Source organism: Agelaius tricolor, unplaced genomic scaffold (genome assembly GCF_023055355.1).
Source record: "Agelaius tricolor isolate 1412-34295 unplaced genomic scaffold, bAgeTri1.0.p SCAF_9, whole genome shotgun sequence".
Classification (NCBI taxonomy): domain Eukaryota; kingdom Metazoa; phylum Chordata; class Aves; order Passeriformes; family Icteridae; genus Agelaius; species Agelaius tricolor.
The window spans coordinates 27,719,757-27,743,073 of record NW_027269269.1 but is presented as its reverse complement, the minus strand read 5'-3'; the positions used below and the strand labels follow the sequence as shown (position 1 = coordinate 27,743,073).

At 42.2% G+C, this 23,317-nt stretch overlaps 1 long non-coding RNA gene across 1 annotated transcript in view; it reads left to right on the top strand.

The window, feature by feature from the left end:
- The window catches only part of LOC139593201 (uncharacterized), a 123,993-nt gene extending 101,089 nt beyond the window's left edge, over nt 1-22,904 (top strand). Inside the window, exon 3 of the long non-coding RNA XR_011680210.1 lies at nt 22,768-22,904. This is a non-coding gene — a long non-coding RNA (uncharacterized lncRNA). The remainder of the gene's footprint in view (nt 1-22,767) is intronic.
- The last annotated feature ends 413 nt before the right edge of the window (nt 22,905-23,317 follow it).

The window sequence follows — 23,317 nt, the reverse complement described above, 5'->3', positions numbered from 1 at the left end:
AAAACGGGCAGCTGGGTCATAGCTGGCTCATGTGCTTTGGCTTCCTCCTCTTGGAAGTTTGTGGCTTCATTAATTCCTAGAGTCAGCCTTGCATCTGTTTAAATATAGCCTCAATTATTTCTCTTTATGTTTGCATTGCACTACTTTTTCCCCTCTCTCAGCTACATCCCTGCCCATTCTTGTTTGCATAGGGAGGGAAAGATCTAACCGGCACTCTTTTGTAACAGGGACACTCTTTTCATTCAAATGATAGCGGTCTGTGTGATTGTACTGAGCATCTTTGTTTCCATCTCCAGCTGCCCTCCTCTGCAGGGTGGGCATATGTGTCAGACCTAGCCCTAACATGATGGAGTCTCACATCAAGCAGATGAAAAGACAACAAATATCCCCCCAAATTGTCAATGAGGGTAAATATTAGCTTCATTAGTGGAGATTCTCTCTCTCTCTTTGTGTGCCAACACACAATGTTTGCAACAGCATCTTTAGTTTTTGTCTGCAGTATGCTGCAGCTATGCTGACTGGGAAACTACCCATGTGCCTATATCCATCCAGGAGAGCAAGGGGATCATTTTTCTCTGTGTTGCAGCCAAATCCACTTTCTTCTAGCACAACAAAACACCTGCTACAGAAGCTTCATGCTAGAGGAGTTGAAGGGGGTGGCAAAGTAGGAAAAGATGGAAGTGTGGCCAGAAGGCTTGTGCCTCAGATACTCTTGTCATGGAAGTTGTAGCTGTGTTTCAACAGTGACAGAAAAGCACATGAAAAGTGACCAGCTTCTCTTTTGTCCCTAGCAGGAGACCAACACCAACTCTAATTGAGAGAAAGTGATGGAGTACAGCCACAGTTTTGTCTGGACCCTGTGGATCTGCCAGCTGTACACAGTTGGAGCCAAGGCAGTGCATCTACAGGAGTGAGGGAATGTGGGCATCAGCCAGAGGGAGGTGATGAATGGAAAGGAATTGGCAGGTGGAAGCAGAAAGAGTATCATATGTTGGGAAGGTGGTTGATGTTCAGGAATACTTGTCCTGGGAACAGTGCTGGCCTGTTAAGGGCATTGACTTGGAGATTGTAGTGCCTTCTGTAATCCAAAGGTTGGAATGAATATTAAGCTCAGCGAGCACAGCAATAAAGTGGGGAAGCCAAGCTAGCTTGCAGAGTAAAACCCGGAAGATGGTTTAACTGTATCACAGGCTTGCACAGAATTGCTCGGTAAATTGTTAGGCCCTGCTGTTGAATATGAGTTGAAAAGCTTTAAAATATTCTACTCTCTTTCCATTTTCTGATACACATAGTATGTGTGGAAGGCTTATTTGAATCCCATAGAAGGCTGGAGGGTGTTTCTGTTCCTCTGGAAGCTCAACAGGGAGAAATTTCCCACAGCAAGTTGTGGATGGGATTGGGGAAGTGTCCCTGCTGCTCCCATGCACCCTACTGTCCAAACAGCTCCCACATGGACGGTGCCCTGTGCTTGCATGCAGGGAGCGAATGTGGAATATCTTGGGGACTGAAAATGATTCCCTCAATCTTTATACACATAGGCTCTAATCATAGAAAGCTGAGCATCTATGCAGACATTTTCACCAGTTCCACTGTACCAGTTTAGCGACAGATCTGAGATTTCTTCAACTGAAAGAGCCCTCTGAAAATTAAGAGGTGATTACCCAGCCCTTTGCACAGTTTTAAAACTAATCTATGGAAATTACTTAAACATTTCTTTGTGAGATCCATTTTAAACCTAGCTAGTACAATTTTCTTGTGGTAGCAGAGGCAAAGAGGAAAAAAAAGGAAGGGAAGAAGGTAGAGGTGGGTCACCTCTTTGTGTGTGTGTGTGTGTGCATGCTACCTTTAAAAACAAGGCCTGGCTCAAGCATTTGAATGTCATGGTTTCTCTTCTCTTTAGGAACCAGAATAGAAATTTTTATGAGCTGCCAGCTATTGATAATATACTTGGGTGGGACAACCACCAGCTGGATTTTTACTTGTTACTTTCTCATTGTGATTTCACACAAGCAGGGCAGAACCATGCCTGGAGTTGAGGGAGGAGATAAGCAGGTGTCACCATATCTTAAAATATCTTAAAATTTTACTCTCTCCCAATAACTCACATTTTTCCTGTGGACAAGTTTTCAGTTTCTCTGTGCCTGGGAATGTGGCTTGATGACACAGAGTCTTCTTCGGTAATTCAAGCTTTAGGTATTGCTACTTCACATCCCATCATCATCACTCTCTCCTTTGCTTTCTCTTTCCTCCACAGCTCATTCCTACTCCTCTGACACTGCATGTTACCACTGTGCTCATCGTTAGCCAATATTTTCCAAGCAGAATTGTCCCTCTGGTAACTGTTGAGATTATAAAGCAATACAAGAACAACAAAAAACCCTGTGTTGGGTTTGTTTGTTTTTCAGTTGGAAGCTACACCACCAGGTTTATAAAATAACACACTATTTTGAGGCTAAGCTAGCTGGGAGGTGGCTGTGGCAAAAAGGAGAAGTGGGGATGAGGTAGAAGTAGCAGTTGCTGAAGATTTTGCTGCCATCACAATCTTTATACTGATGCACTGTGGCCTCCATTTTAGCATTAAACATAAATGAGAGAAGGTGCTGTGAGTCATCACCAAAGGATGTTTGCAAAGGGCTTTGAAATCCTCGCAGTTACCTTGCAAAGAAATGTCCATGAAGAACAGGCATCTCTGTTGTTACCCTATGAGATTTTCCAGGCAGACAGCAATAAACAAGAATCATTGCAGGTCATGGCTAGTCATGAAAGAATTGCATATTTTGAGAAGAAGGAGGGAGGAGGGGTTGTTATTTGGCAGATACATTTCTGTTGTCTAATTGCAGGAAGGTGGAGAGAAGAGTCAAAGTTATGGGCTGAGCTTTTGGCCCTGTTAAGGATGCAGTTGGCTGAGCAATTTTTGTCAAAAAGGCTGCAACTGCTGAGTGCAGTAAGACTGTGATATGCAGTAACCAGCTGAAATCTTATAATTCTCCCATTTCACCATAGTTGTTTTTTGTCATTCTCTCCCAGCTCAGTTGTCCTATTGATGGTGGTAGAAGCATTTATGCTGTATGCTAGACAGATGTTTGAGGGGAAAGTTATTTTTCATCCTGAGCTAATTCAACAGCCAGGTGGTCAAACACTGGGTTCAGTTCAAGCAAGAGTGAGGTGCAGGAGCATGAGTATGTGATTAAAGGTGAAGAAAACCAAGCTTTTTAAGCCAAGTTAAGCAGGTGTGGCACAGCTGAGCATGTAGCACACTGTACATTATACTGGGTAGATGGTTCCCAGCAAGAGCTCTGTGTTACAGAAACACTGAGATTCAGGAGTTGTTCTAGTCAATGTTTTGTACATGACACCAAGGCAAAGTGTCTGTATTTAAAAAGCCTCTTAAGTCTCAAAAGACAGCTCTGGGAAAGGCTGTGGGAAAGGCTGTCATCCAAAGGCTGCACAGGACCATTCAGCATCCAGCAGATAACAATTCCTCTGCAGTGACATTGGTGCTGGTTTTTGGGCAATTTGATATGGGAGCTCAGTGAGCAAGGAGCTGCTTTGATGACTAGACGGAGTAAGGGAAAAATAAGGAGGAAAGAGGGAAGAGAAGTGACACTGAATTAAAAACGGAGGCTGGTCTGAGGGGATCAGAAAGGAGGATGTAGGAGGAAACTGCCATTCAAGAAGAAGTACCTGGTTTAAAATTGCAGAAATGGATGACATTGTAAACACAGCTTTGAGCTTGCTGGTGTGATTCTATGTGTTTTCCTGCCAGCCTTCAATACAACAGCCCATGCACCTAGCTCTTTGCAGTACATGTTTTATCTTTTCCATTTCTTCTCTTTTCCATGCAAGCCCATATGACTATGGGGTAGAAGACAGCCCATGGCTCTCTAAAGGGAGTCAGTCGATCTTGTACAGCTACTGGTGGGTGTGAGGAATTTTTTGAATTGGGGGAACAAATGAAAAGAGGACCCACACAACAGCGAAAGTATCTTTTTTTTCTTGTGTGCTGCTGCTGTGCATTACTAACCTGTTACCCCATATATGGCTGTGTTTCAGGAGCAGGAAAAGTCCTTCTAACACCCTGGTAGGATCCCATGGAATGGGAAACGATAGGCCAATGTGAAACTTGTCCTTTTATTGCCAGCTCTGTCCTTGCTCTTGGAGTCAACATCCTCTTAAGACTGGACTCTCCATTTCCATAGAAATGCCAGCCCAGTTCTGCAGAAGTTCTGCATCATTTTACATGGTGTTTGTTTTGTGTGTCACAGCTTTCAACACTGCAGCCTGCCTCTCCTTTCCCCCCCCCCCCCCTGCTTTGTTGCTTGCTTGCTTTCATTTTGCTCTTTGTCTCTTCCACCGTATTGTTCATTTATTTGCCCTCCCTTTGTGCCTTGTCTCAAGGCAGTGAGCAATGTCTCAGTGCAGGGAATTCATTGTGCTACCACGTCATAGTGAAAAGAGCTCCCATTCAGAGCCAAGGGAGCATTTCTTTAAAGGAAAAACTCTGTTATCCACAGCTTCATGTTTGTACAGCACTTTGTACAAACAGTGTCCCCTTTGGCACTACTTTACCTCCTACTGTTTATGACAAGGTATGAATCAAGGAAGAGAGAAATTACGACAAAGGAGGAAGTTGGAGCTGGTTGAAAGGGAGAGTAAGCAAGCAAATTCCCAAAGTCACAGGCCACAGAAGGACTCATAGAACACAGCTATGATTTTGGGCAAGACATCTAACAAAGGGGTGGGAGGAGAGAGAAGGGTCTCTTACCTCTGTGTGAGGTGTCACATTTTGGCCCCTGAGCTGCTGCAGTTTACAGGCAGATGCATTCAGTTGGACTTGATGATCGTAAGGGTCTTTTCCAACCTAAATGTTTCTATACCTTGAGCTCATCTCAATTTAAGCTTCCATTCAGACATTCAGCAGTGAAGGACACAGCTGCTGAAAAGCAGCTGAACACCTATTCACTTCTGAATAGGGTGTAACTGCCACACAGCCTTGCAAAATCCGTCCCTCAAAACAAGTTGGTGCCTGGGCTTCCCAGATGAGGTTCAGGACAGCGGGGCCATCAGAGTGGGGCCATCAAGTTGCCATGATAGCAGTGAGAAAATTAACTCCAATGGTCATGATAAAACAAGGCCTAAATGAAAGAAAAAGTTCACCACTGCCAGAGTGAAAAATGTAAACAGCAATGCTTGGAAGAGAAAAATTAGGATGCTTTGTCAACTCCACTCCAGAACATTATAAACATGGTAACTTCTTGATCCAAGGCTGCCAGGTGGGTAATAAGATCCCATTAGTGCTCTCTGTTGAAGATGAGGCTTGCATGAGTTTGGCCTAATAGAGCTCCATGGAATGGTCCTGTGCAGCCTTTGGATGACAGCCTTTCCCACAGCCTTTCCCAGAGCTGTCTTTTGAGACTTAAGAGGCTTTTTAAATACAGACACTTTGCCTTGGTGTCATGTACAAAACAACTCCTGAATCTCAGTGTTTCTGTAACACAGAGCTCTTGCTGGGAACCATCTACCCAGTATAATGTACAGTGTGCTACATGCTCAGCTGTGCCACACCTGCTTAACTTGGCTTAAAAAGCTTGGTTTTCTTCACCTTTAATCACATACTCATGCTTCTGCACCTCACTCTTGCTTGAACTGAACCCAGTGTTTGACCACCTGGCTGTTGAATTAGCTCAGGATGAAAAATAACTTTCCCCTCAAACATCTGTCTGGCATACAGCATAAATGCTTCTACCACCATCAATAGGACAGGACCTGCAACAATTTTATTTTTGTGTGTGGGTTTATACAGAACTTTGATGTTTTCCATGAAGTATAGTTTTTCAAATGTGCAGTTGACATTTGTGTAGAGCACTCAAGTGGCTGAGAGAGCTTTCCCTCCTTCTCATTGCCAACCTTTTGATTTTTAGACAGTTTGAAAATGGAAAATTCTCTTTTCCTATTCTTCTGGACAGAATGTCATTGTTGTCAGTGTACGCTCTTGCAAAGACAGTGCAACTTTACCTTGTGTTTTCCAAAATACAAATGTTTGGGTGTTGGTTGTGAATGGCTCATGCACACGTAAGAAGGCTTGATTGCTTTATGAGGAGCTGGAATGGTCAGAGGAGCCTGCAATGAGCAGGTTTTTGCACATGGGACTTTTCGTGTGACTTAATATACAGTATTCTCCTAGAGCATTCTCTCCTTTAGTTACTGCTTCCTCCTAGGGGAACTGATGTGTCTGCTCTGGACAAGGGGTCTGGGCAGTAGGGTGGGAACTGACAGCCAGGCAGCAGCCAGGGTGTGGTAATAAATAGCTCCTTTTCAACTGGCAGCCTGTCACAAGCAGGGTCCCTCAGGGATCAGTTCTGGGCCCAGGGCTGTTTAAAATCTCTGTAAGTGATCTGGATAATGGGATCAAGCATACCTTGATGAAGTTTGCCAGTGATATCAAAGCAAATGGAAAATGGACACTTTGGAAAGCAGTGCTACCCTGCAGGAAGACCTGGATAGGCTGGAAGAGTGGGCTAACAAAAACCTTATGAAATTCAACAAAGACAAATGTAAAGTATGGGAAAACATAATCCTGGAGTGCAGCTCAGGCTGGGATCTACCCAGGTGGGGAGCAGCTGGGTGGGAAAGGACCTGGAGGTCCTGGCTCAATGCACTGCAGCAGCACATTGTTCACTCACAGCAACCCACCAGGATGCTGGGCTGCACCAAAAAGGGCATCACCAGCAGACATAAAGAAGTTACTGTCCCACTGGATTCAGTGCTTGTCAGGTCACCCCTGGAGTACTGTGTTGTTCAGTTTTGGTCCCTTCTATACACAAAAGATGCAGACAAGCTGGAAAGGGCCCAGAGAAGGGCCACAAAGATGACCAATGGTGTGGGAAGCCTGTCCTATGAGAAAAGGCTGAGAGAAGTGGCTTCTCTCAGTCTTGAGAAAAGAAGGCTTAGGGTAGACCTTATCACCATGTTTATTATTCACCATGTTTAAAGGATGGCTGAAAAGAAGGTGGAGAGTCCCTTTTTTCCCTAAATCACATGGAAAAGACAGGGGGTAATGGGTCCATGTTACTTCTGGGGAACTTCCAATTAGACACAAGAGGAAAATTTTTCACAATGAAGCCAATCAGCCATTGGGATAATGTCTTGAGGGAGTTGGTGGATTTCCCAATATTGGATACTTTTAAGACTTGTCCATTTGTGGTTGTCTGTCTTGTCCAGACTGTGTTTTCGGCAAGAAAGCTTAGACCAAATGATCCTTATGGTCCCTTCCAACCTGGTATTTTATAGTTCTATGATTTTCTGATTCTGACATTGGCTTAAAATGACCCCAAGGAAAGCTTGCCATTTATATGGGATGTCTCTTATCCAGGCATGGACTAAGAAATAGCTGCTACATGCTCAGAGTACCCCTAGAAGTGTCACAGATGCTGCTCTCACAGACAGGTGCTAACTAGGCACTGCAACTGTTACAACTTGGCAGAGTTCCTCAGCAGTTCCCCAAAATTTTATGCCTGAGGGAACATATCCTATCTTGTTACGCCAGACAAATGATTTTTGACTTCTTCCAATTTGTCAGCCACTAAAAATTCTAGAAAGATGTGGCTTCCTGTGGAGAGAGTAGGTTTTCTTTTCTTGGTCTTTATCCATGGACTCCTTAAAAATAATTCATAGACCCCTGGAATCTCACATAGTGTGGGTTGAAAACCACAGCACTAGATCAGTAAACAGATCCCCTGGTGAAATCAAGATATTTTTTCCTGGCTGCAAGTCGTACAGAATTAGGTGTGAAGTTAGTCCAGTTCCATTTGTTTGTTGTTAGACAATGTGTTCCTGTGGATAAAGCAGTGATCTGGCAGTCAGGAAACAGGGTAGCAAGCAGGACCTACAGCTGTGCGTCATGCTCTTCAAAGCAGAAAGTGTGGTTGATGCTTGTGGAGAGGTAAAACAAGCACTTAGCCCAATATTTCAGAGCCATAGAAGCAATTTTGGATAGAAAACTGGCTTCTTAAAAGGGCAAGTAATGAAACATATGTTTTGGATGGGAGAAGTTCTGAAAAAGACCTTTCTTTTCCTCTCTGTGTTACACAGAGAGACATTTTCCTAGGATGTTAACAGAAGTGGCTTTCCTAGAGTGATGACAGTAGGAACAGCACTGGAGATTTTTTTTTTTCCTGTGTCCCAGTACCACCAGAACAAATTTCCTTTTGGTGTGTAGAAAACCTGTTTCTCCTGTATTACAGGAGGCAGTAGGAGTGTAGTGCTTCATTGAGAAGTTCAGTATGTCTCCAGTTAAACCGTGTGAGCTGGCTGCAGTTCAGCCTACTTGTGGAAGATGCCATCAGCCTTTTAACTTTGCCAACCACCTTCAGAGGAGCATCACATTCACCTAATAAAATACAAGGACTAAGTTTTTCATTCTCCTTCCAAACTGCTGCCTGAATGTAACCTGCTAGTAGAACATCATTACCACACTTTACACCTCCTCAGTAAGCTACTGGGCTGATCAAGCTCTCTGTAAGAGTCATGAAAATTTTTGCAAGCGTTATGTGGAGAAGTGAATATCCAGAAAAAGGAGAAAGTCTCATCTTCCTACTAAACATGCTTTGAGCACTGATGGATAGAAACATAGGAACAAATTGGATATTGACTTTCTAAGATAGGATAAGAAAATGAGGGCTGCTCTCTTGCTGATTGGATATGCTTTAAAATGCTGAACAGGTTCCTGAAAACCTGCCACTAATGCTTCATATCTCACATTGCCAGAATGTTTTAAGTGGTTCTTGCTGCTTTCCTGAACAGCCAGTTCTTGCAGCTGGGTGTTTGGAAAGCAGAGAGTTTGTTTTTAGTGATCAGTTTTAACTGTGGACTAAACAAGGATTTCTCTCAGAAGGAGAAACAGTATATGAGGATCTTAAAACATTTCCATGACTAGAAAGGAAAATTTCTGAGCCTCTTCAGGAAGGAGTTTCTTTCAGAAAGGAGTTTCTGAAGAAGAAAATATGAGGGGGAGAGGACTTCCTTCTATAATCTTTCCAAGGAATCAGTCTTAATTTGGTGGCTGAAGAGTACAGTGTGCTTGAGATTTAGTCTATGTAAGGTACATAAATAAAGCATGGAGGAGCATGACTTCTTTTGTATACAGGGATCTGCATTCTGGCTTTCCTGCACCAGAATTAATCAGAATTATTTCCACTTCAGACAAAGACAGTACTTCCTGTGATTTACAGCAGAGCCTTCATGTTTGGAGGCAATCAGGCACAGTTACAGACAATCATTCATGACCAACTGTACTTGAATGCAGGTTTTAGTCTACATCTGACCTTGTGTCACCTCCATATATCTGTTAAGCACTGCAGATGTCACATTGAGTCCAAGGACTTGCAAGTGGAGAGTACTTGTTTAATAACCTTGTAACTCCCGCAAAGCTTCTCAGGATTGGGATGTGGTGTTCAGGTTTGATACTGCCTCTAGTGTGTCCAGCCCCACCTCTTTTTTGTTACACACACTCACATGGCATTAGAGAGCTGCCTCACAGCCACTGCTCTGCTGTCCTTCTGGTGCAGGTCCCTGCTTTTTAGTTTGGAGTCCAAATAAAGTGACACTTGGCATTTACAAACCATGTAGCCCATGCAGAGCATTGTCTGAACATGAAGCAGCTGACCCACATGCCAGCTGTATGAATTAGGTCACCCTGGCTCTGTTTTGTCTTCATAGTACAGATAAGGAAAATAATTTATCCCTATGGAAAGTGGGCTGGAAGTCAGTACAAGGATTTTAGTCCCAGCAGACTTGTGTTGTTTTATTTACCAGCCCTAAGAGGGAATAATGAAAAAGAATGGGGGGAGAAAAGTCATCAAGTGCAAGGTGCATGCTGTGCCCCAGCCAGAGGATGCTATGTGAATGAGCCAGGGCACTGTATTTAAACAGAAGCCTGTGTTATCCTGACAGTACTGAGATCCCAGCAAGGGACACGTCTTGTTCAACTGATCTGCAAGTAAGTGCATAGGAATAGACCATTCTTGCCCCACAGCCATTACAGTAGATTTGCTGAGAGGGAAGCAGGAAGAGGATTCAGCCTATGAAGAACTGAGAGGAGGTATGACTTTTCCTAAGTTAGAATAAAACCTGTGGCAGGGCAAGACTTACACCCCTTTTCCCCTTTCAGTGCTTAACCATCCCTTCTCCAAATGTCCCTCTCTGACTGTGCCTGCAAAGCTGTCATTCTGAGGAGCATTAGGAGCTGCCACGGAAGTGACTTCCATGCAGTTTCTCTCTTCCTCACCCCCGCACCCTCTCTCATTAACTTGAAAGCTCCTATTTATAAACCTGCTCAAGATTGCTTGTTCAGAAAGTAGGAGCTGAGACACTCTGCACACAGACTAAGAGACTCAGCAGAGATGCAGGCAAGAGCTACTTCTCACTCAAAGGGTAATAACCAGATGGAGCAAGTCAGCAGGAAGAGTGCCTGAAATGTCACAGAAATGAGATCAAGCAACAGCTAGAGCTGTGTGTCTGCAGGCAGAACGGGGAAAATCACAGGATCACAGGAAACAGTAAGAAGAAGGGCTGAGAGGAAGCAAAATATTTAAGTGGGTAAACACATTGGACTAAGTGGCCTGAAAATTTCCCTAGACCACCACATTTCCATTATGCATTTTTGACACTCTCTCCCAGCCTCTGTGACAGTGATGAACAGGAGGCCTATAAAGCTGGCTTGTTGTGAAAAAGTGTGCCAGGCTACTAACTGTGGAATGACTTGCCATCTCTGTTGTTAAACAGCTCAGTCAACTCCCTGAATCTCACTGGGATGCTGTCTGTAAGCACAAAACTTGTTAAACTCAGGCCTGCCTGCAAGTTCTGTAACACCTAGTGATTTTGTACTGGCAAGGTAGAGAACAGGCTGATGACAACTTGAACCCCTGTGAGGGGAGAAGTGAGTACCTAAATATCTGTCCTACATTGCATGGCACTATTAACAACAGCCTGACTTCCTTTATCTTTCCTCCTGACTGTATTTTATGATAATGATCCAGACATGACCTAGCTATCTCTGCTCTTCTGGGGAAGCACAACTATGAAAGATCAGACAAGCTCATCTGCTATGAAGATAGGGGGGAAAAAGGGCCAGTGCATTAGTTTTATATAAATAAACAAAACTGCAATAACCCATAAGGAGTCACATTCATGGAGAGAAACAGAATCACATTGTTCAATAAATCAGAGGAGAACAAAGAGGTTCAATGACAGCTCAAGACCAAAGCCATTTCTGCTAAGGAGTCTGCATCCGCATCCTGTACATAACCTCACCTCTTCCCCTTCCGGCTTAACAAGTGATTTCATGGAGCTCTTTGTGCCAGCATGCAGGCAATTCCCTGAGCTGCTTCTCTTCACTGGGCTTCTCACTAGAGGGCAAAGGATGTGCTATACCAAGTGCTCTGCTCTGCTCTTTTGCAGTCTGAATTCTTCCTGTTACTCTCAAAGGTTTTTTCTCCTTGACATCTATGCTCTTAGGAGCTTTGTCATCTGATACATTATTATGTTACTTAAAAAAACCCAAATTTAAAGCCCACAATCTTACCAAGGTGAAGTCTCAATGTATTAAGTGACAGTTTACAAATCCAGTAAAGGACAAGTGTTCCCACAAAATGCCCACAAGGTGCCAAAGACAAGACACAACCACAGAGGAAAAGAGGTAGACTGAGGGAATGAGAGAATCAAGAATTAGAGTAACAAAAATAATGTGATGTGCACAGTTGTGACATTTTCAGTTGGATGATTTCAATGATGGTGTGCTGGACATACCAGGGTTCTGGGACACTCTCACAATAATACCAAAACCTTTCTAACAAGAAAGTTACTGAATTTGTATTCATTCTACTTGCTGGAGAAAACCTGATACAGTTTGTGGCATCATCTGACATATCTTACATGTTTAAGAAGCTCTCTGCAGACCTCAGAGGAAAAAACATTGTTCTATCTAAAGTATGTCTCAGTCACAGTCACAGACAGAGGTGGGTTTAGAAATGAGCAGTGAAAACTGTCAAAGGCATAGAAAACCTGGTAAATAAAAATTGTTGAAGGAATTGCATTTACTGGATTTAGGAAAAAGAAATTTGAGGAGGAACATAGGAAACTGTCTTTTAGTAGAGCTATAAAAAGGACAGGGATTAATTGTTCTCTGCTTCTGTGACAGGAGGGGTGTGCCACAAATAGTGCCCAGCTTTGTTTGCATAAACAAAGATTTTGGTTAAGTGAGAAGGAGATTTATTCTGAAAATAGGAAGAAAGAAACAGTGAAGCAGCCTTGAAGGCTGTGAAGTCCCTCAAGAACAAAGCTTTGTTAGTCTGTGATGGTGGTGGCATGTTTACTTTTTCATAAGGAAGGGGCCTCCAAGGTCCTTCCAGCCCCATATTTCTGTGATTTGTACTAAGTCTGCAGTTCTAGCAGAGCAAGGCTGCAGGATGTAATCTCATTATATAAATAAACAGAAATCTCCATTGTGTTCCAAACAACCAAACCTGGAAAGGGAAACAGACAGTTTGGCGAAAACAAATGCCTCAAGAACCTTTAAAGATTTATAGGTGTAATTTGACCCTGTAGCTCTATTTAGGAGTATCTGTGAAGAGTGTACTGTGTTGAGTGGGCTGAAGAGGGGGAAAGGACCCCTACTTCTTTTCCTTAGTTTTGTGGCAGGACAAACCAGCTTATCCTGTATATAAACAGGTGGCTTCAGGGCTGGCAGTGGGATCCAACCTGTATCTCTCAGTGACTACACTCAAAATGTGCAAATAACAAAACTTCTGACAAAATTTTATTGATGGAAATATCCTGAGGTAGCTAAAGTGGTTCACAATTTCAAAGCTGGAATAGGAGAGTGGTTTGTGAAATTAAGATGTCTATATTCCTTGTCCAAAATCAGAGGCGAAAGCTGAATAGCACATTGGTAAAATACATGAACTTTAAATTATTTTATGAATGACCTATGGTATAAGTACTACATATAAGATTGCTGAATATTTTTATATTGGGTTTGAGTTGAAACATTAGATTTACTCGAATGTAAGTTCTCTTAGTTAATAAAACTACAAGTGATTTGGCACTGTATTGATGAAAATCTAGTATGTTTGCTTTGTGAAAGTTTCATCAGGTTTCTTTTTTCATCTCAAATAATTTACTGATTGATCATTTTCTATAATCTCAGTGTTTATGGTTTTGCCTATATTTTTTCGTTTTGTTTAAAAAGGTGGTTTCTGTGTCAAACGTAGAGGTTCCTAAACAGTGATAGATCATGACTGATGATCATACCTTGAGCACTCAAGCACATATGTAAGAACTGAAACACTGTGAGCTGAACTCTGGAAGATGATAAGAACTGTGGCCCCAGTCCAGCAAACTGTATTTGTCCTGGAAATAGTGTGATTCAGCTGGATTATTTGTGTGCTCCAATCTAAGTGTCAGGAAGGAGAGCAGTTCAATCAGGACCTGTTGGAATAAAGAGAAGCAGTGCAGATTTGATCACAGCAACGAAGTGCACTCCCTTATCTTTGTTGCAGTTCCTCTGATGTATGCAAGGGACAGTAAAACTGGATCTGGATCTCTAAGGTGCTTTCTCCCTTTAGATTCCAGCTTTCAACATGATCTTTTTCACTTGGTATAACATCAGTTAATTGAGATAACAAATACAGATCACCCATTTATGACAGAAAGAAGTTGCCCAGGTTCTGTAGAAATTACTTATGTTTGCGTTACAACCTAATAAATACTTATTCTCCAAGAAGATTAAGCTTGGAGTATCTAAAAGTCCTGTCTAAAGTCCACAGTGGTGAAAAAAGCAGACTCTGTCATGCTGCCATTGCAAATGGCATGACTGTTTAGCCAGGCTAGTGTGAATTGATGAGTCTCAACCCAGCTACAAACAGGAGCCTTGGCTCAGCCCTGCTACAAGCATCTCTGTCCCATGTTCCACTATATAGGGCAGAGAAGCACACAACCTGATGGGAAACTCACACAATAAACTGTTCCAGAGGTCAGATCCATCCTAGGGTCTAGATGTTTGTCACCACTTCTCTGTCTATCAGAGCTTTGTTCAGTGTGGCCCGGAAATGAATAATGCAAAAGCCTATTTGAATCATGTGGCCTCTGTTTGTTCTCAAGTTTCTTGGATGAACAGCATTTTACTGCAATACTGCAACATCTACATTCAGTTTCTAGGACAGTTTTCCATCTCTTTCTTGCTTCAGAGTAGCAGGGCTTGGACCACTGAAAAGGATTAATGGAAATGCAGAGCAACATCAAGTCCAGAGCTCCTGGCTTAGAGAAATGGACACTTCCTGTTTCCATGCAAGCTGCATAGCCTGGATCTGAAAGCTGGTTAGCTTGTCTCACTGGGGGTCAGCTCTTTGCAGTTAGTCCAAAAAACCCTAATTTGGTGCAGAGCTATAGATGGTTATATAGAGTCTTATGCATATGATCACTCAGTAGTGCTTATTGTATGTTGACAGGAAATGGAAATTTAAAAAAATAGAGAAAACAGCTAACACAAGGCTGTTACAAACTGCAAAATAAGAAGGAAACCCACTGTTTTCCATACACTTGCATTTCTCTGTTATTTGCTTTGCTTGCTGTTCTCTGCTCCTTCCATAGTCTCTCAGTGTGTAAAATCATAATTGCATTGCGTAACTTATGGTGCTGATGTCACTGTGGAATTTGGTGCTTGGCTGTTGGATTTATTTTTATTAGATGCAGTGATTAGAATCTAAGCAGTGATCATAGCTTTAAAATGTCTCTGAATATGTACTTGTTTCCAATGGGATTTTCTTTGTACTTCTTAAATACCTGTCTGATTCAAAATACTTATTGAAACTTGGAGAATGAATGTGTATGGAGAAGTTTCAAGAGGGGAGGTTTGGATCTTAAAAGCATAGTCAAATATCTTAAGGGCAGCAAAAGGGCGGTACTGTAGGGCAAGGTGCTTTATTGCTTAGGTGGCTGACAACTGTAAAATATGTCTCTTTCCAGAAGAAACATATGGTCTCAAAAGTATTGGTAAGGGGGCATGATGTGTTTTTTCATTGCACTGAACAAAAGCTAGCCCAAAGCCTGTGAGAGTTACTACTGTTGAACTTACTGGGAACTGGGGAAAAGGGGCTCAGATTTTAGTGCTTGGGTTCCCAAACACCAGGGCCCTAGTGAAGGATCAGGAATCAGTGTCCACCATTTCTTTACCTGTACATGATGAGGAGGAGTTCCAGGAAGAGGAGCAAGGAAACTGCACTCCAAGTGAATCCATTTCTGTACAACAGATTTGTCTGCTTATGTGAGGATGAACTGGAGTGTCCCACTAAGGGTAGTAGGCTACATCAAATGAGAAGGGAGGCCTATCCTTCTGTATGGTATTTGATTTTCTTGGTTTGAAGGGGCTATATTAAATCCACACGCCATTGGAATGACAGTCTTAAAAGAGCTGATTTGCTCACTAGACGAAAATTACCATTCTTCATGTTTCATTTTGGTGGTGCCTTTCCTTGACATATCTGGCTCTACCAGCAGTTGTAGTCATTCCAGAAAAGGAGTGCCTTTTTCTGGTTTAAGATAAGCCACTCCTGTACTAGGTTATAGGTACTGCTCAGTGTTACCTTGCCTGGTCTCTTCAGTACTGTTTGCTCTCCTTTTTATAGCCATCTTGTCTCTTAAGGTTGACATTTTTCTGTCTCAAGCTACCTTCCTGTGTAGTCCTTGGAAAACCTCTTATCATGAGAAAAGTAAAAAAAAAAATTTTGAATTTTCCAGCATATGTTCAAAGACACAAGGAGCAGGTACATGCTTGGGAGCTATCAACTCAGAGTCCACATTTCAAAACGTGTTCTGGCACACATTGTTTGTTCAGGAGAAGTCATACAGAAATACTTCTGAGACATCTACACCTTTTTTATCGGTTGAATGTCATTGAACTTTTTCTCTTGTCCTTTCACCAGAAGGAAAAAAACATAAGTGCACACAAAAGGGTCAATGTTCTTGAAAGGTCAGTAATTCCAGATGAAATGCAAACCTAAGGCTTAAAAAAAAAATCTCCATTGAGCAATAAGGCATTTAGAGTTTGACTTCGTTACGCAAGAGAGAAACTTTCCAGCTGGCTTGCAGTGGCTCCAAAGGGTGTCTGTGTGGTTATTGATTAACTAAATCTATTGTTACTCATTTCTTTCATTAATCCAAGAGTTTTCTCTTCACTTGTGTCCTTGCATAACCCTGTTCTAAAGATTTGGAATCTGACAGAGACAACTGCTTTGAATATCAGGTTGCTTATTTGAAAAGCTAACTCTTCCTGTCTCAGAAATTTCTAGGCATGGCATTTTAGACCTCAGAAGAATGAGAAAGCTACTTCAAGTTGAAGGTGTCCCAGTCTCAAGTTCAGGCCTGGAACTCTGTAATGTGTAATGTATAACAGAGAGGAAATGCACAAAAGACTGGACCAGAGGGGTGGCTCCACTCGTTCTATAGCACTGCACTCAGTTCCAGTGCTGAAACACAAACCTTAGCCAGTGATGAGAGGGACAGATGTCTCTAGAGGGTTGACACTTGCTATTCAGGGTTCTAAATCTCTGGAGGAGTAGTGTGGAGGATGAGGTTAGTAATATCAGCAAGCCAGCAGCACAGTTTCACTTCTCCATGTACCCACCTTGGCCCCAGAGAAAATCTCTAAATAGCCTTATACCCCATAGTCCTCTGCTCATGGCCCCAACAAGCAAAGACCTTGCAGCCAAGACAGCAGTAGGAGGCTGTGTCTAAAAACCCAGAGAAAAGCTCAGTCCTTGCTAGGCCACACAGTCCCCAGCATCTCTGTTTGCTGTACTGAGGGTTCTTTGTGTACTGGTGTCTGGCCCAGCTCCACTGCCTTGTGTCACACAGGAAGCTGAAGCCCTGCCAGCTGGGAGCCTCTTCTGGTCAGTATCTCCAGCCATCGGTGCTTGATTGGAACCTGTTACCCAGGCTCCTGACCTGCCAGCCTTGCAGGTCCCAGGCATTTGCTTTCCATTTCGAGCCCTTGAGATAGCAGAGTCTGTTCTACTGCGATTAATGTGTTTAGGAAATGCCAAGTCTGAATTAACTACTGCAGGGTACTGGGACTCTTTTACTTGACTGGCAACACTTGCCAGAAAGTAGGATGGACTGTGTTCATGCCCAAGAGCAGGGCAAACCTCTTTGATAAAGCTTCCCCACAGAAGCAATTCTTTATCACAGCAGTGGCAAGTCACTCCTAGTTCCTTCCTGCTCTATACCAGCGTTGTTTCCACTGAAATACAGAGGTCATTTGAAGGGTAAAGCTGCAGCTGTCACTCAAGTCAAGAGAGCACCACCTCCACCCTTCTGAAGCAGGGAGAGGAGACACTTCACGTTCAAGACTATTTGGCTGCTTTACAGTTTTGCTTGGTGAACATAAAGGAGCCTTGGAAATTTCAGAGGCCTCCTTCAGGAAATCCTTTACAAGTTCCTTTAGTAGATGGGTTTTGCCTCAACAATTCAACTAATTACAATCAGTCACTTGATCCTGGAAGAACAGGGAAATTGTATCATGCACATTTCATACAGGATTTACTTACGCATTCTGGATTTTAGTTCTTTGGCACCTGAGATTAGTCCTTTTGCCCGTAATTTTGGCTGGAAATAGTACTGATGCCTTCATATCAGAGAAATGGGCTTCCTCTTCTGAAAAGCAACAACAATAGTGTCAGCTGGCAGGCTAATTTCTTGCAAAAATCACAGGCAAACACAATATGCATAGGTTGGTCTTCCAGTCCAGTAGGATAACAAAGGAGACATCTGTGCCTGGGGATGTCCATTTTCCTCCAGTTGCAGAGGGAGAGGGAGGGAGGTACGCAAAGATTACCTTGCTGATAAGTGTAGATCACCCTGGTTATAGCAGTGCTGCTAGCAAACTCTGTGGTAAACCTTCATGCAACACAGTATCAGGAAGGCCACCTCCTTTCCCTAAAGCATTTTTAAATGGGACCTTTTAACCATTTCTTAGCCACAACGTGTTGGCCATTGTGAGAGTCTGTCCAGAGGACCTAAAACCTCAGAGGGGCTGGCACCGCAGATGCGGAGGAGCAGCTGTGGGGAGGAGCAGAACTGTTTACCTTGTGTGCTGCTTAACCATATAAATGTCTTGAGCACAGAGGAAATTTGCAGTCAGTTTGGTGCAAACAAAATATTTCAGCATAATTTTAGTAATTAAACAGGAATGCTGCTTTTAACTAAACATCTGTTACCTTTTTCTGACTGAATTAAATAGTTTTAAGCCTCTGAGGCTCACTATTACTCTCTCTTCCTTTCTATCTTAAATCTCTTTTCCTGCTGTCTGTTTTATCAATCAGTGATTGTCCCTGGGGATTTTGCAGTGTCTCTTTTTGATCAGACTAGAAATGTTTGTGATTTCTTGCTCTCTGAAGCCTTGCACACACAAAACAATCTTCTATGGCTACTCAGCAGAACTTTTTGTGGCAGCAGCTGCCTGCCCTTCTCTGCTGATGCACCACCACTGCCCTAACCTCTGTGGAGGGACTGATCCTGGAAATATTTTGATCCTGATATGAATAAGGCTGCCAGTAGAAGCAGACAATGCTTTGCCATCATACAGTGGTATCTAACACACAGGAACATGGATGTAGGCTTTCCCTGAATTGCAACAATGCTTCACTGCTGTGGGAGTTGTGTTGAAGCAGTGTAAAGTGCTACGACCAAAGCAGATGCAGGCAAAACCATTTAAATCTGTACCCTATTAAAGAGTTTGATTGTTACCATCTTCCCCCTGAAGAGCCACCACAAGCAGTGGGTAGTGATGTCTGAAAACTGCACGACCTGATTACATAGTAGTAGATCATAGTAGGGCTGCTCTTCCAGCCTTCTGTCTCTTCAGATCATTTTCTGTTGCTTTCTCATCATCTTATCCTCATCGACCTTCTGTGTTTTTCTCTCTGCACTTTTCAAATATTTCTGTATTGGTGTTTTAGGTCACTTAAGTGAAGCTGGAAGAAAAACTGATTATGAAAGAGCAACAGTCAGCTTAGCAGCACGACTCCGTGTACTCAACCCCACTAGGTTCCCTCGAATGTAAGAGCCTGGCCTCACCTGACCTGTGGCCCCAAGCAGTCCTGCCTTTGTATTGCTTCAAATTTGCTGCAAATAGGTCACCCTATCTAAGAAAGGCTATAAGAAAAGAATCCTAAACATTTTAATTTTTGAACTGGCAATAATCTTGGACAGTGCATGATAGAGCCTATAAATAGCACTTTGAGTGCCTGTGATGTCACAAACCACAAGAGCGTCTCACTTGTGATTTATTACATCAGAATCATGACTTGTTCATAGGCTTGTAGTTTGCAGTTTATTTACAGTCAGTACACCCACTATTATTCCTAAGCCATTGGTGTTATGCAGATATATAAATGCTGCCTGGAACTGAAACAGTAAACAACCAATTAAAAGTTTAACCTCCTCCTTTCTGATCTCTTCCTACGTGATTAACTGAGGATGCTGTTGCATAAATTACAGTTGTGTCAGATAATGAAAAATTGGTGTTCTTTCATTCGCCTGTGTATCACATCTACACTTAAAACCACTTGTAGATTTTTTAAAATATTTATGCTCAAAAATAATTTCTCATTAAAACTGCATTCATTTGGAGACAATTTCTTTCCTTTGCTTCACTGCAAAGTTGTTGTTTTACAAGACTTCCTAGAATAAAACATCAAAAGCTAATTTCTGGAATTTAATGAAAGAAAAATTTTAAATTTTTTTATAGTTCTTGACACTGCACACATATACATACAAACTGGTTTATCTAAACAGCAGCTTGAAAAACCAGAGTTGGACAATGTAATTAGGAAGGGAAAAGCTTGCTATTCAGATTAATTAAGCTAAGTAACATTCAATTTTATGTCACATCTTTTTGGTAGAGGGGGTAATCTCATTTACTTTGACCACATTTTGGAAGAGGTCTCAGTTAAGATTTAAATACATGCCAATATAAACCCCAGGCATTAATGAATCCTGAATGTAATGATTTTAAGATTGTAAAAATTCTTTGTTCCACTCCCTAGCTATATCACTGATTATTATTACAAGATTATTTGGTTTTGAATAGCCCATTTGCAGAGAAAGGCACTCACCTAAAAATCTACAGAAAGAACTAAGCTATTTCAACCAGTCTTTGTTCAACTACATGCATTTTAAAGTAAAGAAAATCCCACCCTGAGAAAAATGTGTGATTATATTCAGGTACCTAAAAACTGGTATATCCAGGTATCTCAGAGTGGACAAGGGAGTAACTGTATCATTCAGAAATGGAAAAATGGGAAATAATTTATGTAGGTCCTCTCAACTGAGTATCAGTGGACCTGGCTGATATCAAAGATTACTGTAAAGCATTTCTAAACATATTGTTCTGATTTACTCCCTCACTTTTTAAAAAATCTCTCAGGTGAATCTCAGGCTTTAGGAGAAGAAAAATAATTACCAGTACTAGTGCCCTGTACAAGACCTGGCTCTATGCCTCATTGTTTCATGTCTGTGATCTTAAAAATGTACTCCTCAGAACAGAAACTCCTTTTGTATTTTCACAGTACAAAGTACCCTAACCCAGGTGGTCAGAGGCGATCAAACACTACATGTCAGTGGGATTTGCAAGACAGACACAAAGGAAACTTTTCTGTAACCAACTGGTTCTTTCTAAACATTCATTTGCATTAAAAGATTTAAAGTGTTAACGGCCCTTACTGGAATTGGAACTGAGTGCATATAAGATGGTTCAAGGTGCATGAGAAATCAAGTTTATTGAAGTCTTCTCTGTACAGATTTTGCATTAAATACCTAATCTTATTTTTAAGTAGTGAGTTGGCTAGCTAAGGTGTACCAGTGGCCATGAAAGAGAAATCTAATGCACAGCCTGTCAGCCATATTTCTTCTAGTTGAGTTTATATACATCTGTAGGTGGCCTCAAAGCTGGGTTTTATTCATTGTGATCTGCTTTTAAATATGAGTGTTTCCAGACTCTTGCTGGGGTAGGCAGAGAGTTTAGTGGAGATCATGGGAGAGCCATGTGCTTGCCGTCTCTGAAAAGAAGAGACACAAGGTGCCTTAAATGGAAGAAAAAGGCTTATCTTTGTTCAAAGAAAAAATACTTTTTTTCTTTGAACAAAGAAAGTACACTGGTGTAACAAAAAAAAAAAAAGTGTACACTGGTACTAATCTCAGGTGTTTATTCATCAAGGAAGAAACCTTCAAAATTCAGAAATCAAATGATTAAGCAAATAAATAAATAAATAGAGAAAAAAAATTTTCATGCCCCCTGACTATGGGGGACATTGGTGAAGGGAGTTCTGTTTTCAGGATTTTTTACACAGTCATGACAGTTCAAATCCCATTTCCCTTTGATCTAAGTACCTAAGTAACCCCTTGATACCAGGAATTGCAGCTCTAAGGAAAATATTGCAAAACTTTCCTTTATTGCAACTACGCAGATTTTTTTTGTATCATCCGGTTCCTGGCCCACTGCCACTGGCACAGAGCAGTGCTTGAGGCTGACCAGGTGCCTTCCACAAGTACCCACTGTGGATCTTCCTATGTCTTACCATATCCCTGGACATGTGGTAGCAGCCACTGTCAGAACCTGGGCAATGGCTAAACAAGCCTCTGATGGCACCTTTCTTATGTCTTATTTTGGATTTGGAAGGGTTAATAAATACACAGATTTGTTTTTCCTCCTCTGTAATTAGATCCCAGAGTAAAAATGTCATAAGCCTCAACTACATCCTCTATCTCCTGAACAATAGAAGCTGTGTTAAAAAACCCAAAACAACTGTCTTCCTGGGAAGGATGGGTGCTCGGCAGTGATCCTCAGCTGGGTTTCTGGTGTGAGACTTGCATGGCCTGGCTGGGGGCACCAAGGGGGCTGCCTGTGACTGCGGGGGCACCTCCTGCTTACCTGGGCTGGGGTCCTGCCAAGCAGGTGTTTGTGGCTTGTGGCTCAAAAACTGGCAGGGTGCTCTGCAGCAATGTGGAGAGCTGTTGGGGAAGGGGGAGCCTGGGCAGGTGGGTGAGCAGCTTGCTCACTGCTGTAAGAAGTGGCTTCTTTCCAGCTTGGAGTGCTTTGGCAGAGGGATGGGGTGGACAGATGCTCTACACTTGCCCAGTTTATCTTCTGGAGAGGTGCCTTCCCTCTCTGGGTCTGTCAGCTCCCCTGCACTAAAAATACCTCCCTGAAACATGCACTCCTGTGCACTCAGTTGTGGAGAGAGCCTGACCCTCAGCTCAGCTGGCAGAAATCAATCTTCTGGCATTTTCTGTGTTCTTCAGGAAGGGCACAATCAGCTGCCCAGAACCATTATCAAAAGAATTGGGACACAGAATTGCATACATTAACCCAGCCTCTCCTCTCTTCCTCCTCCCTCTGACTCAACAAGTGGTGTAAGTTCCAAACAGCATCCTTATCCTACAAGTGTGTTTAATTTCCCTAACAAATTGAGGTATTAGGGATCTTAAACCCCAGATGTTTCTCAGAGTTATGTAAACCAAGAGGCACCCAGATGCTAATGTAAGAGCAGAGGGAAATTCCCTTTGGAAACATGTGCCTGGCCCATGGATGTAATGGGCTGACAAGCAGTGTTATTCAAACTGTGACGTGCAACAGGCTAAGATAGCAAAAGCCCAAGGCAAGGAGAATGAGGTGAAGGTGTAAAGTGACACACTGTTCCTTTTCTTTTTCCTCAGGTGGGCCTTGGGAAAATTAAAAGATACTACAGCTATACCGTCCAAATCAAGAGTCAAGTTCTCCTGTGCATGAACTCAGGCAAACAGTAGAAAGAGGCCTACGTGACAACAAGTATCAAAAGAAATAAGATGTAACAAAACAGGTAGATGTTAACATTCAGTATTTCCCAGTATACTGTATTTTATTTTCCCCTCCTTGTTTCAGTCCCCTTTTGATATAAAGAATTGTCATCTGGAAAAGAAGAAATTTCCTCTTATTTGTCACATTAGGGCATATAGGAAGACTTGAAAAATTTTAGGAATTTGAAAATTACTGTCTATTTTTAGAACTGTCAAAAACACTAAGTCTGTTTCCCGGAGGTCTTTCGTGGTGACCTTCAGATGTTGGCTATGAAGTCTTTGAATTCTTAGAGAAAGTAGCTGGGTCTTTTTTCCCTTCCAACAGCTTATTTTGTACTTTCAATTGAAGAGATGTTAATGAACACACATTGTTATAAACAGCTGTTCCAGCCTCGTACTAGAGGTCATCTCTACCATAATAACTCTGCTG